This window comes from Calliopsis andreniformis, chromosome 3 (genome assembly GCF_051401765.1).
Source record: "Calliopsis andreniformis isolate RMS-2024a chromosome 3, iyCalAndr_principal, whole genome shotgun sequence".
NCBI lineage: Eukaryota > Metazoa > Arthropoda > Insecta > Hymenoptera > Andrenidae > Calliopsis > Calliopsis andreniformis.
Window position 1 is genome coordinate 245,465 of NC_135064.1, and position 14,564 is coordinate 260,028.

General features: G+C 34.6%; 1 protein-coding gene across 2 annotated transcripts in view; it reads left to right on the plus strand.

Annotated features, from left to right (window-relative positions):
- Nucleotides 1-1,277: 1,277 nt before the first annotated feature.
- The window catches only part of Ccha1 (neuropeptide CCHamide 1), an 88,698-nt gene continuing 75,411 nt past the window's right edge, over nt 1,278-14,564 (plus strand). For both annotated transcript variants that reach the window (XM_076374953.1, XM_076374954.1), the window contains exon 1: nt 1,278-1,441. The gene's annotated coding sequence lies outside the window, so the exon portion shown is untranslated. The remainder of the gene's footprint in view (nt 1,442-14,564) is intronic.

The window sequence follows — 14,564 nt, forward strand, 5'->3', positions numbered from 1 at the left end:
TCGAAAAAAGATGCATTTGAAAATCAATCGAATATACGTACGCCTAACTAATAATCCATATTAGGAGGTTTCACCGCAGACCATTACTGTGATTGGTTTTGTACACAATAAAATTTAAACTATTTGGGGCACAATATTGTTGTCACTTATAAAAGATGCATTAATTTACTTAGATACATGTATGGAAATGTGAATATCAGACACCACAACTCCAGGGAGATTTGTATTTTGTTTCTTCTTTTGACAAAGCGATAAAACTCTTTTGTACTTTCCGGTGGCTAAGATGTCGCACGAACTGTAACAAGAACATAGAATTTTAAATAAAACTTCGTATTATCACAAAGCGACTTGTCTGAAACAGTTCTGAAACCAAATATTTTCCTGAAAGAATGTCTCAGTACTTCGATAATCGAACCTACAAAGATGTACCAAATAATTAAAAGAAATGTGAAAAGTTACACTTATTTTAAAGTATTTAGTAACACGACTAAGAACTTAATAGCTTGCAATATTTATTTGTTGTAAGCTCGCAAGTTGCTATAAACAAAGAATTCATAGAAAATACACAATATCTTACCGAGATCAATTTATAATTTTATGGTTTTATCAAGAGTGAAATAAACAGAGTAAATAATTCCACAAAAAAGAAAGGAAGAACAGCTAACTTATGACGAGCAAATATTGTGGCCTATATATATATGTAAATACAGAGACAGTTATAACAATCCATTTTTTGGAAATCAAAATTATATTTGGTGCCTTTTTGTACAATTGAATTGCACCGTTGAATTTCGCTGATGCCAAAATTGATAGTTACGAATAAGTACTATAAAACTTTTAAAAAATTGAGCAGACATTACTTGTTTAAAACAATATATTGCAAGTAACTAATTATCTTAACCCACTTCAAGAAGCCTTAACTGACTGAAACAACTACGTGGAAATCCCTGATTCTATGATTCTTAATGCAATTACGTCGTCAAATTTGCTCATTGCATCAAAACATATTTTATTTCCCATTTGAATAACAGAGGCTCGGTGCAAATTAGGAAATGTGAATCCGTAAATTCTAAAGTATATGCACACACATACACATTTATGCTACTTTCTGATCACATAGGACAGAAAAGAATCTACTTACAAGTGCTCATATCCGCCGACGCAGGTGCGCATTCAGAAGGCGCATAGAGAATCAGCAGCCCCACCATGTACTACCGTCACCGTACGCCACTATGCAGCAGATTCATCTATAAAAGCCTTCATCGTGCGACCTGCTGCCTTCCAGTTTACTCGACTATCTCCTCAATCGGGATCTTTCGCAGATCGAGAGAGCGTGACAGTTTGATTTTTGTTGTTCCGTGAACACGTGCGACCACGGACCATCTTCTTGCTTCGCAAACCTCTTGACCCGTCGAGTCGTCGTTTTCTTTTCAAACCTAAGGTGAACTAAAATTATTTTCCAAGGTGAACCAAAGAGTATAGTTGATTTCAAACCAGTGTGTCATGTTTTACTGCATAATTCTTTGTTTGATTACTCCTTAGAAACGTTTTACAAACATTTAATGACTTGCTCCACTATGACACCTACAATTCCATTTACATTTTAACTTACTTAGTGTCTGTATGTTATTCAACAATTGTCTTTTAGAGGATCGAAAGAAGCGAACAAAAACAGTATTTGACAAACTTTTGATCACTGTTTGAGGATATCTCATTCGCGTTGCATATGATAATTTAGTTTATTATGTGAGCTGTGGTTCTATTTACGTTCTGATTCGTTATTTGTGCTTTATTTTATGTTTTTCTCGTATCAGAAGTGGGCACAGCAGTTTTTTTTCTACTTTGAAGAGAAGCAAAAGGAGTCAACCGACCTCGAGTCGTTTAACGAAAAGATTGATGCTATGATTTTATTATCTAACATTTTGTTATTCAATATGGTTACATTTATCTGTTGTTCAATTTAATTTCGACGTCTTTGTAATCACTCGTCAACTGAATTTTTAGTGTTTACACGGTCAACTATAATTGAAGTGCAATAGTATAGTTACTCGCCAGCCGATTTTTCAATACTTATACGATCAACTATAATGGTTAGGTCGTTCAACCAAAAATAGACGAATTAATTACTTCCAATTGAACGATTAGAAATCGTTTCAATTTGGTTGAAGTTAAAGAATTATTGTGTTTACACGAGCGATTTTAAACAACTTAAGGTCGATCGATCAAAGGTTGCCTAATGTAAACGTGGCTTTAATTACTGGTATTTGACACTTTTTTTATTTCCTTTGTATAAAATTAATAGTTATATGTTTTGTCTTTATCTGTAACAAATTAAAGACAGAGAACAGGAAGAGCGCTTACATGGGAAATGAGACCTAATTCGCAGAAATAGGTGCAAGAATTTATCACTAAAGTTGAAAATGTATATAATATTAAATTTAAATAGTATTGAAAGTAGAAAAAATTGAACTGTAAATAAACAGAGGAAATACATATGAGAATACCATCAAAATGAATAAAATGAGTATAAGTTTAGTTGAAAATGATGCACTATTAACATATACCTAATACTATTAACACTACTATAGTTGTTATTCCTTTGTAATAAATTTCACGGAAATAGAAAACGTTCTTAATGCGATATACTTTCCTTTTTTGTGCGATATATTCATTACAGGGGTAATATACGTCTTACTTCATGGGAACTAAAATTCATTTATGCTTCAATATCATTTAATATCATTCATAAAGAATGAAATTGAATATAGTCACTTTTAATCTAGTTGCAAGACAGTTGTTTCCATTTTTCATATTTTTTAAGTATTTCCTTGTTTCTCAGCACTTAAACACAGCCTAGAATGATTAATCTTGCAGTCTCCAAACATCATTAGCATAACTTTTACTTAAACTTTATTTTTTTATCATATCTACAAAAAAGGGGGCATAAGTTCAGAGATAAAATCTATAAGCATTTTTCTTAGTTGTTCTGAAATATTTTATAAGAAATAGGTACTAGCAATTGTTTTATATTGTAAAATACTCAGAAATATATCGTTATGATTGTGCATTCTAATATCGTACATTTTGCAATACAATTTTGACTAGAACATATATTTTTTTCTGTATTTCTTTAAAAAATTATATTCTAAGTTATTTAAACAAGTGTCATTTATTTCTCTTTAAAGAATTATAAAATAGTAATCACGGAGTAATTATATAGATTAGGGGAGCCACCTCCGATTTCAATGACCTTGGAATATGTTGTCAAGGTCATCATTCTGAACAACTTTTCCCTATATATATACCCGGCGGTCTCTTTTAGTTTTCGAGATATTCGCAAAAATGTTTTCAATATTAAAATGTGTGATCGGAGTTGGTCTGGGATAGGTTCATTAGCACGGAGGGGTTTGCTTCAGAGGCTGCCGCCCCTCCTCAAAATAATAGACACGTTCCTACTTGTTTATTTCTTTATATCTTCAGTTATTTTATATGTATCTGCCATTACTTGAAAAAAAGCATCCAATCGTTCGTCGAAATCGAATGTTCTTTTAAATACAAATTCTGCCAGATAGTGGCTGAAATGCTATTTTGTACGACCATACCTAGGAATATTGCCACGAATATCTCTCCATACTCTTCCAATATTCTGGGTATGGACATCTGTGATGGGATGAACGAAATTTTTTGAATAATTCACTACAAAATGTTGATATATATTTTTATCAACTTGTTCATATGCTTTCCAACAACCACTATAGATTATTGTTCCAGGAGCAATATTTTTAAAATACGAGGCAGTAATACTTCTGCTCTACGAGATGGAATTAGTACTACAAATACCTTTTTTGTGTCACGGTCTATACTACCGAAAATCCATTGTCCCGTAATATGTCGTCCACGATTATACTTTCGACGTCCAAATTTGGCTTCATCGATTTCTACAATAACTCCATTTCCACAAATTTGAGCTTCATTATTTATTAACCATTTATACATGAGCTAAACAAGTATTAATTATTAATAGAATATGCGTTGAAAACAAAAGTAGTAAAATTGTTTAAATTAATTACCTCCCGACAAAAATTGATCCAGTCAACTACGGTATTTGGTGAAATATTAAGTTCTTTTTGAAGAAACATCTGACGAGGGGCATTCATCATTAAAACGTAACCAATTATTCGACAAAATGCATCAATGTTTAGACGTGCTTTCGGAAAACCAAGTTCCGTAGTGCGCAATAATTTTAAAATATCACGTTAAACGTGTCCGTTTGCGCTTTCTTGTTTGATTATAATAATGATTTATGCAATGAAAAATTAATTTTTTTGTATCTAGGCGTTAAATATTTTCACATCGTGGACACTTTATTGTATTACGAAGAACATTTTTCTCGCAAAAATATTGCATTAGGTCATCGTATCGCATCGTTAACGCTAGAAATTCGAAAAATTTGATTTTGTACTCATTAATGCACGACGTCACGTTACAACGATTTATTCGAAACTGATAATAATAAATCGTTTATCCTCGAGTTCTTTCAACATCATAAGAAATATCAACAATATAGGTTTCAGCGAGGAAGATAAACAGAAGCTGTCGCTAACGAATTTAACCCAGACCTATTTCGATCACTCTTTTCAATATTGAAAACATTTTTGCGAATGTCTCGAAAACTAAAAGAGACCGCCCGGTATATGTATAGGGAAAAGTTGTTCAGAATGATGACCTTGACAACATACTCCAAGGTCATTGAAATCCGAGGTCGCTCTCCTAATCTATATAATTACCAATCACAGTACAAAGTAATATGTATCAAAGTAATATGAATCTAATAAAAATAAATGGAATACATAAGTAAATTAAAAATATGTTAGAAATACAAGTTTTAAAAATTTTAAGAATTGAGTTCTCTTGTCATTAAACATATACAAGGTGTTAAGAAAACTGAGATTTTTTTGGAGAATAGATTCAAGACATGAAAATAATGAAAAAAGTTCATGCGCACAAACATGTTTGTATATTTGAAAACGTTTACTTTTTCAATTACATGCTATTTTATATTACGTATGGGTCATTCCACGCGAAATCGGGCACGTTTCGGAGCAAGTTCTAGTAATTTGCTCAAATTTGAATATGTTGTAGTCTTTAACGATATTTAAACGTACTCCAAAGAATTTTTCAAAATTTTGAAAATTGTCGTTTTTACAGCTGTTTGAAGTTAAGTGCTACCTTTTTTTTAAAAAATTATAGCTATTGAACTAGTAAGCGGATGGAGATGAGCTTTACGGTGCTTATAGAGAAAATATTGAAGTTTGTAAAAAAAATTATTTCATTTAAAAGAAATTGTTTTTTAATCATCTTTTTTGCAATTATTTTAAACAAATGCAGGTTTTTAAGATGATGCGCGATTTTAAAAATCTGAAAAAAAAGGAGAATATAGTTTGGTCCTTCCCCTTGATGGACAAACTTTCAAAACGATGGACATTTTAAAATTGGCCCTGTGAAAATTGCCGAAAGTTGACGCTGCGTCGAGTAGCACTGCTGTGGCCGGCACGTCGTCGCTGGCAGCCTACTCGACTCCAGCGGGCGAACGTGCGTTATTATTTGCAATCAAGGCGACTTCACCCAACATTATCTTACATTATCTCCGAGCATTTGCAAGGTTTAATGCAATCAATAAATATTGGTAATTCAATCTTCGTCTTATTCTTGAAAACATAAATATAATCTCTTAAATCCTAGCTTTCATTTTGAAGATTTTGGTATTAATGCAGAATGGCACTTTTTTGCAACTTCACATGGCAAAAATGAATGTGAACTTGTCAATAAGTATCATTGACAAAGAGTGAGTTACCAATATTTGGCGCCTTGATTGCAAATAATAACGCACATTCGTCCGCTGGAGTCGAATAGGCTGCCACCGACGACGCGCCCGCCACAGCAGTGCGATTCGACGCAGCGTGAACTTTCGGCAATTTTCACAGGGCCAATTTTAAAATGTCCATCTTTTTGAAAGTTTGTCCATCAAGGGGAAGGATCAAACTATATTCTCCTTTTTTTTCAGATTTTGAAAATCGCACATCATCTTAAAAACCTGCATTTGTTTAAAATAATTGCAAAAAAGATGATTAAAAAACAATTTTTTTTAAATGAAATAATTTTTTTTACAAACTTAAATGTTTTCTCTATAAGCACCGTAAAGCTCGTCTCCATCCGCTTACTATTTCAATAGCTATAATTTTTAAAAAAAAAGGTAGCACTTAACTTCAAACAGCTGTAAAATCGACAATTTTCAAAATTTTGAAAAATCCTTTGGGGCACGTTTAAATATCGTTAAAGACTACAACATATTCAAATTTGAGCAAATTACAAGAACTTGCTCCGAAACGTGCCCGATTTCGCGTGGAATGACCCGTATGGTGGGACGCATTTCTTAAGATTCATGACAGTTTCACTCATTCAAGTGGCCGGAGTATATTTGGGTCTAGTAAGACCTTAAAAGGGATAACACATCGTGCAGGCAACAAATGGGCCAGCGTTTTATGCAACATAAAATAGCATGTAACTAAAAAACTATGCGTTTTCGGATATATATGTACATGACCTTTTTTCATTGTTTCTGCGCCTAGAACCTATCCTCCAAAAATGTCCCACAGTTTTCTTAACACGTTGTATAAATAACTACTACAATACAAGATTTCAAAAAATTTTCTTCTCGGGAAGCATCTTAGACTAGGTACACATTGAAGCGCAGAGTGATGGAACACAGTATTTTTGTAAACAACGAAAAGTAATATAATACCGTACATTGGCGCATCATTTATTACGTTACGTTTCTGACGCATTAATGTGGTATCATATTGTTTTACGCTATTTACAGAAAGACAGCATTATGCTGTATCACTCTGAACTTAATGTAAGCCAGCCTTATATGTAGGTATCTATCGATATTTTATATTTCTAATATGTAATTTCGAATACTATTGCATAGTTTGAAATAAAAAGCAAATACACTTTTATTCAGACCTAAGGATTTCAAGTAATTTATACTCAAAACACTGTATGTATCATATTGTATAAAGTACTGTGTATAGTACTTTGCACCCTAGACGCGTAATCAACAAGCATTTTAAACATCTATGTAAATTGATTTGAACATTTTATTTTACATTTTCTATTTTCCGTTTTAGTTATGTTAAAACTGATGGTGATTTTGTGGATCAATAAACAAAATATATTTATTCACTTCGACTTTACATCGTATGTTAAGGGGGCAGACTCCTTCGGGGCCTACTCCGAATCGATCGAAGCGCTGTTGCGAAAAAACGGGCATTAGTGAAAACATATAATTTATACATGCGACATTTGATAATGTGGCATCTAGCGTTATCCTGTTGAATCACAAATGAGAAGTGCGAAGATATAATTGCCAAATCGCATCGTAGGAAAGTTCTGTCACGCTGTTGCCACATCAATTACAATTTTATGCATCAGTAAATCTCTACTGAATACGCCTTGAGCCGATATTTTGCTTCATACGGAATATAGAAAAGGACGGTGCGAACGAGAAAGAAAGAGTATCACGAATGAAACAATACATATGTGCCCAAAATTATGAAAGTGGTCTAAGAAACAACATTTTCGTATGAGATTCACACAAAATTTCACATTTATAATAAATGTTCATTAATCAAGACTAATTATAATGTTACGTAATATAAAAATATTTTCTAATTTATTTAAATGTAATCCTTTCAATATCCCAAAATAAGAAATATACAATTTAGACCACTTTCATAATTATGGGCATATATATATACTAATATGTGAAATCCTAAAACTTATATATATAGAATAAATAATTCATTAAATTCATGCTATTCATTCAATCATTCATTCATACTTTTTAAGAAATAAACAAACGAAATTATTTTAATTTTTTTTATTTAAAAATAAAAATGTTATGAGTGGTATAATTGTAATCTGTGAAAAGGTATACAAAAATTAGAATTATTTAAAATAAAAATTGAAAACTAAAAAAATTAAAAGCTACTACGAGATTCGAACCAGGCACCTACAGATTATGAGGGAATGCCTAATTCACACTCAACTACGGTACTTTCTTATAAAATTAGTGGATTAAACTATACCTTCTGGAACAATTCCAATTGTTTGTTTATAGTAAATAATAATTATTGAAGAATAATGATTTGTAAATCACCTGTACTTGCTACATTTTCATCGATCAAGAGTCACTCACACTGAACCTCTCGTACTGTTTCCAACGAGTGCAAGACGTTGCGAGTATTCATTAGCAATGTTATAATTTATATATTTAGTGAACAATAAACATGTATCATAATATAATGACAAAAACATTATAGGGGTATATATTTTTCGTAAAACCACTCGTTTCAGGGCCCAATTTCGCACAAAATGCAGTTTAACTAGGAATGTTATTATTTTGTTTATAACGTAAAAATTCAAAATTCTATTTTAGCCGTATTTTGTGTTTTGGTTCATAGTATTTGCATATAAATTTGCAAAACGTTCGATCAGCATGTTGTCAGTGAAAACAACGACAATATACTATTTTTTAATATATTTTTTAAATAAACGGATTCGTCGTTCAAAAATACACAATCGCCCCATTTATATCATTTTGCTATACGCACCAGTTTTGGAGATATTAAACGAAATATGTTTTCCACTCCCAACTTTGGGGGTGGTTTTAACACCCTTTAGATGAATTAGAAGCAATAAAAAAAAATACGTGTCGAATATTTTCGGCTATTCTACAATCCTACAAAGTTTCATCAAAATCAGAGACTTTCACCTCGCGATGTTCCCTTATTAGTAAGAATCAAAATCTCGGCTGGAGTTGGATTCGTTCAAGTTTTCCTGATGGGCAGAATTGTAATATGTACATACATATATGTGGCAACAGCGTGACGAAACTTTCAATACGTTTTGGCAACTAAGCCTTTCTTGCGTCTGTATTCGTGTATTTGGTGAACACGCCATTCAGCTGTCAAATTCTAGATTACATTTACCGTCTGATCTGTATTTTTATCGATGCTGATGGTAATATGACCCAATTGATTGAGATATACCATTAACGCTTCTAACGGCAAATCGTTGAACTATTTTTGTGTCAAAACGGGTGCACAACGAAAATTACGCTTTACGCCTTCAAGAAGTGTTAAATTGAGGAAAATCGCATTTCCACGATATTGTGCTAATTCAAGGAAGGGTGCTCTGGTGTGCTATGAGTGAAAAAACCATTAAATCGTGAGATATTTGCGAAAATGTCACTTCGGCAGCCATCTTGCTAGTTTACAACAGCGTCTGTTTCATGCTTACAGTTTGTAATTTTACAGTAAACTCAACGTATAGTGTCTATTGGAGTTTAAACGGACCAGAGCACCCTGTAATGAAGTCTACTCGTGGGTTCTGTACCCGCGAAAAATTCATTTATGCAAGTATCGAGACGTAAAGCGTAATTTACGAAACCGTTTGTCTCTCTCGCTCATCGCGTATACGTGTATGACTTTCTTTGCTTGTGTGAGCGCACGCACACAGCTCAAAACACAAGGAGTCTGCCCCCTTAATACACGCTGTATCGTTCAGAACTACGCAATCGAATCTAACGGACAGAAAACAAATTACGACCGACAGACACCACTGGCGCTACACTTGCACACGCCTCGTGCGTCTCCAGTACCGCGCGCATTTCAAATGTGAGACAAATCTCTATCATTCCCCCACTTTTGTCACACACTCAACTCTCGTAAGCGCAACTCTCATACAATCTTAATCTATTTGAATGAATACATACTATGTTATGAGGCAATGCCTTTGTAAGTATATCCGCAACATTATCACTGCACGCGACATATTTTAGTTTTATTAACCCTTCCTCATACTTTTCCCTGGTTATGTGATACGCTATATCTATATGTTTTGATCTTGATCTTTCTACTCTATTATGGGTAAAATCTATAGCTGATCTATTATCGCACCTAACAATGTATGGTTCACGAGGAATATCTAATTTTGTCAATGACCGTAATTCTTTGAACATCATGTTCATCCATATTGCCTCTTTTACAGCATTTTCTAACGCAACATATTCCGCTTCCATAGTTGAAGTGGATATGGATTTCTGTTTACTGAATTTCCAAGAAATTGGGTTACCTCCCAAAAATACTACCATGCCACTATATGAATGCCTATCGTCAACATCAGTTGCCCAATCTGCATCGCTGTATATTTCTATATCATTACTTCCCTGAGTATACGTTAAAGCTTTCGTTTTAGTAGTATACAAGTATTTTAACACTCTTTTCGCTTGCACCCAATGTATCTTACCGGGATTCGACACAAATTGCGCTAATTTCGACGCCGCATACATATATCCGGCCGAGTCGCTAACGCTATATACATCAACGATCCGATTAGTTGTCTATATGGGACATTTTTCATCTCGTCCTTTTCTGCTTCGCTTGAAGGACCATGAGACTTTGATAATTTTAAACCCAGTTCAATTGGCGTTTTAGTGGTTTTACATTCTATCACATTATACTCGTCTGACAATTTTTGTATGTACAGCTCTTGCGATAATTTCATGGTTTGGTTAGTAGTGTAACTTATACTTATTCCTAGTAAATAAGATGCTAAACCTAAATCTCTTATTTCATACTTTGACATTAATAGTACTTTCACCTTTTCTAACGTACTCGCATTTTTACTGAACAATACAATGTCATCTACGTAAATAGTTAGTATAAGATCACAATACGTGTATACGCAATTATTACTTACTAATCTTTGGAAACCATTTTCGACTAGAAACATATCGATTGCATTGTTCCAATTCCGACCCGATTGTTTCAATCCATAAATTGGTTTCTTCAATTTCGCCACTTTGGTATCTAAATCATTATATCCTGGCGGCAATAGGTATGCGCACTTAACATCTAAATGGTGTACTTTCCAACCTTGACACATGGACATTGCTAGTAACAATCTAATTGTTGAAATACTTGCGACTGGGGCATAAGATTCAAAATAGTCTACGTTCTTTTTCTGACCAAAGCTCTGTGCTACTAACCTCGCTTTATATCTAATAATGTTTCCTGCCGGGTCTGTCTTAACTTTATAAACCCATTTGCTTCCAATACATTGCATATGTTCAACTTTATCAACAATTTCCCAAGTATCCCTATTCTCTAAACTTTGAAGTTCCTCATCCATGGCTACTTTCCACTCCTCACATTGAGGTAAAGACATCGCATGTTCAAACGTTAACGGTTCTATTACCTCAGCTAGGTTGATCTCTACGTTCTTAGGCTTACCTTTACAGCCCCAAGGATTTCTCACTACCTTTCCCCGTCGCCCAGTGCGAATAGGTGTTTCCTTATAGGGTACTTCTTGGAAACTAGCATTGTAATCAACATCAGTCTTTTCATTATTATATTCTACTTCCTGTGTTTCGTTCGTTAACGAGTTGCTCGTATTTTTGTCTTCACCTGGTTCTGTATCTTCTTCTACCTTTTCTAACTCTGCTTCATTCCTTGTATCAACTATAGTTTCCCCGAAGTCACTTACTGCCTCATATGTGTTCTTCCTGTAAATATAATCGAATCCACATATCTCCTCCACAAACTCTACATGTTTTGAATGTATAATATCATCTTTTGATGAATCCCATAATCTATATCCTCTAGTCTGATTCGAATAGCCTACAAATATGCACTCTTTTGCCCTCGAGTTGAGTTTGCCATGCTTTGGAAGGTGCACATACGCTAAACATCCAAAAATCCTTATGTGCTTTACGCTTGGTTTATTTCCAGTCCATATGCCTTCTGGAACATTATTGCCAATTGCTGCATGTATTGTTCTATTTTTAATATAGCATGCGGTTAATAAAGCTTCCGCCCAAAACTTATCAGGTAATTTTGCTATTTTCAGCATTGCACGCACAAGATCAAGCAACGTCCTATTGACTCGTTCTACTACCCCATTCATCTGTGGAGTATACGCGTTCGAGCGCTCATGCTTTATTCCCAGACTGTCAAGAAATGTAGTCATATCTTTATTATAGAATTCTAGACCATTATCTGTTCTTATTCTTTTTACCTTTCTATCTGTCTCTCTCTCTACTCTAACAATATATCTTTGTATGTAGCTCATTACTTCATCTTTAGTTTTTAAACAATAGACTGTTATTTTTCTTGAGTAATCATCCGTGATTGTGAGAAAGTACCTCGAACCCCCTATTGACTTTACAGGTAAAGATCCACATAAGTCTGAGTGGATTAGTTCTAATACATTCTTCGTCTGTCTAATCCCTATGTTTCTACAAGGTGCTTTTGTAGATTTTCCTACACTACAACCATCACAATGGACATCCTTGATTTTTACCTTTTCTAGTCCTCTAACTAAATCCTTACTAGATAGCTCATTAATATTTCCCACGTTCACATGACAGAACCTTCTATGCCATTTATCACTATCATTCAATTTATTATTGCAAGTAATATGTGCCTCAGCTGGATTTGAACTATTTCTAATGACCTTAGCTCTAACTATGTATAACCCATTCTTGCAAATGGCCTCCCCCACTATCATATTAGACTTTTTATTTAATATTTGTAACTTATGATTATCTATAATCAGTCTTTTCTGCCTACTCTCTATTTGTGACGCAGATAACAAATTTCTTCTCACATTAGGAACATAATACACATTATACAATGTAATACTGAACGTCTTATTGCCTACGTAGGTTTCTATGTCAATGTCGCCAATACCTACTGCCTTTAAACTATTTTGCGCACTGCTATCCGCTGAGTAAATGGTTTCATCTACTATAAGTTTATAATTACTAAACCAGCTTTTGTTTTTGCATATGTGATGTGTCGCACCACTGTCTACTAACCATGAATTATCAAGCTGTACATTATTTAATTCTAGCAAGAACCCATCTTTGTACTTACATTGACTCGACGTACCACTTTTCCAATTCGCCCTTTTATTTTTATCTTTTAACCTACAGTTGGTAGCAATGTGTCTTTGTTTTCCGCAGGCGAAGCACTTCCTTTCGTCCTTCTTCTGTTCAATCTGCTTATGCGACGTTCCCTTAATCTGGTGGTATGCTTCCTTCCGTTTTTCTGTATACGTAGACTCCTTCGCTGCCCTCCTCTCGTACTCGCTAAGTAGCATTCCTTTTACTTCTGATGACTTGAATTTCTCGTCATCAAGGTTTGCCAATGCCATCACAATTCACTCATAACTGTCTGGCAAACCGCACAGCATCGAATATGCCAAATCGTCATCACCTATGTCGTAACCAGCCTCCTTCAGGCTGTCGCTGCATATTTTCATTCTTGATAGATATGACGTCATGGTTTCATCTGTCTCAAGTTTTATTGAGACCATTTGTTTCTTAAGCTGTAGTATTCTTGGCCGGGATTTTGGCCCAAACACTTTCGCCAAAGTTTGCCAAGCCTCAGATGGCTTTTCGCAGTCCATAATATGAATCTGGTGTTCTGGTTCGATGCTAAGTGCTATCGTGGCCAAAGCTTTCTCTTCTTTTCGGTTAAATCTTTCTCTCGCCTCTGCATTGTCTGCCGGCGGCTGACCAGCTTCGCCGGTTACGTGTTACCACAATTCGCGTTGAACTAAAGCCATTTTTGTGTTGTATTTCCACGAACGATAATTGTTTCCGTTTAATTTATCAATTCGATCCACGATCTGACTCGAATTAGCCATTGCGTTTTTACTTTCACTCGTTCGTCTATCAAGCACGTGGTTGTACGAACATAACCTTACTTATATAGCCCTTTCCACGTGGGTAATCTTTCTTTACTTCGTACTCACTTGCCCTGATTTTTGCTCAGTGGAATCATTGCCTGGGCCCATAACCTTGATGGTGATTTTGTGGATCAATAAACAAAATATATTTATTCACTTCGACTTTACATCGTATGTTAATACACGCTGTATCGTTCAGAACTACGCAATCGAATCTAACGGACACTGTGCTGCCAGACTGAGGACGCAAATCTTGAGAATTACCCCCTTCACTACGCATACTAACGCACGGGCCGCGTATCCGTGAGCTCGGCACTTCGGGCAGCTTCAAACAGCTTCGGACAACTTCGGGCAGCTTCGAGAGGTCGAGAGAGAAGGTGGATCGTGATGCGCACTCTCTCATTCTTTGAAATGTTTAAATCCCAATCGCTAGCAAGCGGCAAGCGGCACGCACCTTGCGCGAGCTTTCCGATTGCCTGGATATTTTCAGTTTCCAACTTAGAAAAGTATTCTAATGAAAAAAAATTTTGAAAATTTTTTTCTGCAGAAAAACTCATTTTAAGACCCCCTGATTACGTTTTAACTAATAAAAAAAGCTTGTTTTTAAAAACCGCATATGTTTATTAACCCAATTGCATTCAAACGACTGAATGAATTTCAATGAAACTTTATATCTAAATTTTATATTCACATCTCAAGATCTTATTAGATTTAGAGCAAAATCGATGCATGGATTATGATACTTA